The sequence below is a fragment of the Rhinichthys klamathensis genome, unplaced genomic scaffold (assembly GCF_029890125.1).
Source record: "Rhinichthys klamathensis goyatoka isolate OS25496 unplaced genomic scaffold, OSU_Roscu_1.1 h1tg000515l_1, whole genome shotgun sequence".
In the NCBI taxonomy this organism is placed as follows: domain Eukaryota; kingdom Metazoa; phylum Chordata; class Actinopteri; order Cypriniformes; family Leuciscidae; genus Rhinichthys; species Rhinichthys klamathensis.
This window is the reverse complement of record NW_026606995.1, coordinates 453,822-458,489: the sequence shown is the minus strand read 5'-3', so window position 1 is coordinate 458,489 and position 4,668 is coordinate 453,822. Positions and strand designations below refer to the sequence as shown.

Here is a 4,668-nt window from a genome sequence, read left to right as displayed (position 1 = left end):
GGAGCGTAACCAGCACATTTCTCCCCACATAGCAAACCCATAATACAGCGAGGGAGAAGAACCACATGGAACTATGCAACTATATATGTTTTCTAACAGGGTAGTAAAAGTTTAGCTGGCTAATATGAGCTGTTACTGTGGCTGAGCTAAAGCGTAAAGCCTTGTTTAAACTCGACGCGTCCGCATGAGCCCAAAGGTGCGCGCGGCAGAAATGACGTGAGTGTAACAGCGCGCGCGCCTCCGCATCCCCTAGACACCACTTACTACACACAATAGGCTTTTTCCCTCTGATTTTGGAAACTCTTCGCAACGACTTAAAATGCTTCCAAGATCGACTTGTCGACCGCGATCGACGGGTTGGTGATTCCTGTAACGTTACTGTTTTACAGTCAATGACAAGAGTGCTAATCAGCCGTCTCACGAACGTATTACAGCACATTTATCCCCACATAGGAAAGCCATAACACAGCGAGGGAGAAGAACTAAGTTAAAGTTACATGAAACAATCCAACTACATATTTTATACCACTGACAAGGGGAAAGTCACTACTCACGGTGTCTGGCTTCTCTCTCAAGGTAGTGACGAAACGCGCTCTGTAGCGCTGTGTGTTCTCGTTCGGCTACTATAGAAACATGACGTCACAATATGGCGACCTTCATAGAAGGGGGTGCCCGCGGTTATGTAGATATAAATGTCTCATTCTAAGGTAATAAAAACATTACGGTTTACTAAGTAAGTTCTTTATACACCTCTGAAAACATAGTTATGGATGTCATATTGCATTTCTGTTAATAGATACTCATAAATTATTGCACATTGCACCTTTAAGCACCAACACTTCAAAAGAAGTATATTTAAAACTAGATTTCTTAGTGGTTTTGAAAATATTACTATAAATTACAGCAACACCTCCCCCTTTGCCTTTCAGACGAGGCTCATGTTTATAACTGTAATCTTGTGGGGTTGACTCATTTAAAGTAATATAATCATTTGGTTTTAACCAGGTTTCTGTCAAACACAGCACATCTAGATTATAATCTGTGATCATATCATTAACTATGAGCGCTTTTGAATTAATGGATCGGATATTCAACAACCCAAGCTTTATCGTTTGCTCATCTGTATTATATCTGGTTTTTATTTGTTGAAAATCAATACAATTTTTAACCTTAGAAAGGTTTGGATGTTTTTTGGGATTTCCAAATTCGGGGAACAGACACAGTCTCTATATGATGATATCTAGGTGAAAGAGGCTCTATATGATGATATCTAGGTGAAAGAGGCTCTATATGATGATATCTAGGTGACAGAGGCTGTATATGATGTGCCCTTTCAAAAGCTACAATCGATGCTGCGCTGCTTAGCGCATTGGGAACGTCTTTAATCGTGACCTGCTGTGAATGTAGTGTGTAAACATGTCGATAGAATCGACCCGGAGGTAATATGGCCAGCAGCCATATCACCCTGTAGCCCAAGACTGGTTGCCCACTGAAGCTAAGCAGGGCTGAGCCTGGTTAGTACCTGGATGGGAGACCTTCTGGGAAAACCAGGTTGCTGCTGGAAGAGGTGTTAGTGAGGCCAGCATGGGGCGCTCACCCTGTGCTCTGTGTGGGTCCTAACGCCCCAGTGTAGTGACGGGGACACTATACTGTCAATTGAGCACCGTCCTTCGGATGAGACGTTAAACCGAGGTCCTGACTCTCTGTGGTCATTAAAAATCCCAGGATGTCTTTCGAAAGAGTGGGGGTCTAACCCCGGTGTCCTGGCCAAATTTGCCCAGTGGCCTCTGTCCATCATGGCCTCCTAATAATCCCCATATATATATAGATACACACTGATTGGCTTCATCACTCTGTCTCCTCTCCACCAGTAAGCTGGTGTGTGGTGGGCGTTCTGGCTGCTGTCGCATCATCCAAGTGGAGCTGCACATTGGTGGTGGTTGAGGAGATTCCCCCTTCAATGTGAAGCGCTTTGAGTACCTAGAAAAGCGCTATATAAATGTAATGAATTATTATTATTATTATTAATATAGCCTCGGTCGGTGACGTCACCGGTGCGCACCCGCCACACGAGGCTATAAATAGATGAGCCGCAGGTGCATCGTCAGGTCTTTTTGGCTTCAGAGACCTTTCTGTGTTGGTGTGCAAGCATTTATCTCCTCTCTATCTACTACAGATCTTTGTTAGGAGTTATTTAGTTTATCACTGGCAGTGTGCAGATTTTCTCTTTCTCATCTCTCAACGATCTAAAAAGACTTTAGAAAAAGTAAAAAGAGAAAGAGAAATGAGTCAACAGAGTAAGCGCTGTGTCTATGTTCTCGTCCCATGTCAGAACTGGATACACACTTATTGCTTTGTTTTTTTGGGGAAAGAGCATGCTGCCCTTGCGTTTGAGCATATTGATTGCGAGCACAGTGGAATGTTCAAGAGCTTCGCGTTCGCTTTGCTTATTTCAAAGGCGTAGCACCCGCAATGCGATTGTGGGGCTCGCGTGTCGATCTGGTTGAGGAGCGAGAGACGGGTGCGTCCTTTTCACTCGCTCTCTCTCCAGATCGCGATGTCCTTTTGCCTGACTACCGAAGCGTGCCTCGGCGCTTCTTCGGCTCGGGCAGAGGACACTGAATCTCGTGAGTTCGTCGCCTCCGACCGTTTCTCCCGTTATGATAAAAGGAGAAACTGCTCGAGGCGATCGTTCGTGCAGTGACCACACTGATCACAGCAAAAAGAGTCCCATAAAACACTCAAAGCTTATAAATAAAGATTGATAAATCTATAACATATACATATATAATATATATATACATGACGTGTCTTTGTGCCCTCGACGTCGACCAATTCGACTATCGCGGGTACGAAGGCACGCGATTATATGATGCTGCCTCAGATCGGAGAGACGCTCGTGGGCTTTCTCTCCCCTGGGATCGCGTTATCACATGTATTTTCAGCAGGTCAGGCTGGTACTGCGCTGTACACCATGGCTGTATTACAGGCTGATCTTATGAAAGATTTAAACAGCCTGTCATTCAGACCGTGTTTGCTTGTCTGATTGATATTTGGCTGTATTTATTGCTAATGAATTAAATGATAATATATGAGAAATCAGATATTCAATGCAATATATCAGATGCTTGTATTAATATATTGTCTGGCTGTTCTTTGGTCACATTTAATTCTGAGGATTTAAATATTGAAAAAAAGCCATCTAAAAACTACCGCCTCCGAGCACTTCTCTCGTTCTTATAAAGCGTGTGAGAGGTTACTCGAGGTGGTGACTCGTGCTGTGGCCAGATTAGAGCTAAACTGCCCTCCTTGAGGATCTCCATGACGTTAACTCGTGCATGGGGAAAACCTTATTCTTCGTGCATCTTTGTGCCCTCGACGTCAATCTATTAGACTATTGTGGGTGCAGGGGCACATGTGGTTCGTGATGATGCGCCAGTCCGAAGAGACGCTCGCGGGCTATCTCTTCTCTGGGGCTCATTGTCATTTAAGAAGTCAGCACTCCCCACCAAGTCGTGTATAATAACATTCTCGCTGGTGGGGGTCAGACTGGTGCTTCTTTGCACACTATGGCAGTGTTGCAGACATATCAAGCTGATCTGATTTAAAAAAGCGGGGCTCAAAGCAGAGCATGGCGAGTTGTGTTCCCCCTCGTAAAGACTGGGGACCGGCTCGTCGCGCTCAGCAGCCCTTTCGAAACCACTGTAACATCCTTGCCACCTCTGGTGATTCGGGGGGCAGCGGTTTCCAGCGAAATGTTGAATGTTCTTTTGTTTCCTGTTATCGCCCAGGACATAGAACATTTAACATTCCCCTAACAGGAAGTATTAAAGAGACTTTGGCAGTGTGAAAAGCTACTGCCGGGTATCTCTTTTTGTGTCCTGAAGACAGTATAAAGGAATGTTGCCCTCCTCGTTTCAACGGTGTGGTTTCCACTACCATGGAACAGGAATAGGCGCATCTGCTGTCACTAAAATGGGGGACTGCGTCCGTTTTTAGATCTTTGAGGCTTGAACCGTTCCGTTAGAACACTCAAGTTTAAGATGCTAACTATCAAGAAGATCGTGTTGTAAATTCAACATCGCGTTTGGATCTTCACGGTCGATCTTAAAAGACGCATATTTTCATATGGAAATATTGCCACAACACTGGAAGTTCCTGATGTTTGCTTTGGGGGGTGAAGCTTACCAATTCCGGGTCCTTCCATTCGACCTAGATTGGCCCAGTCTCAAGGGCTTGCGCTTCGACACCTAGATCGATCCTCGCTCATCTTCTCTTTATGGGGCTGAGTTGCAACGCCAAGGAAAGCGTTCACTCTCCTCCCCAGAGGGTAATGTGCTTGGGGGTTAAATGGGACTCTATCACCATCAGGGGCACAAATGTCCCCCGCTTGTGTCAAGACCATTTTAACACCCTAAAGCAACATCTGGCTAGGTCAGGACATTAGATGGGGCTCATGGCAGCTGCGTCCACAGGGATTCCTCTGGGCCTTTTGCACATGAGACCACTTTAGTTGTGGCTCAATTAACTATACAATCCCCAAGGGCAAATAAAGGCAAGAACACGCGCTGAGTGCTTCGTGTCCTTTCTAAAAATCCATGTTTATGGTAAGTCACGCGCTGAACGCTTTGTGTACTTTCTAAAATCCATGTTTATGGTAAGGGTTAC

The 4,668-nt window shown here is 45.1% G+C and overlaps 1 pseudogene; it reads left to right on the top strand.

Annotated features, from left to right (window-relative positions):
- Window positions 1–1,447: 1,447 nt before the first annotated feature.
- Window positions 1,448–1,564, top strand: LOC130072970 (5S ribosomal RNA; annotated as a pseudogene).
- The last annotated feature ends 3,104 nt before the right edge of the window (window positions 1,565–4,668 follow it).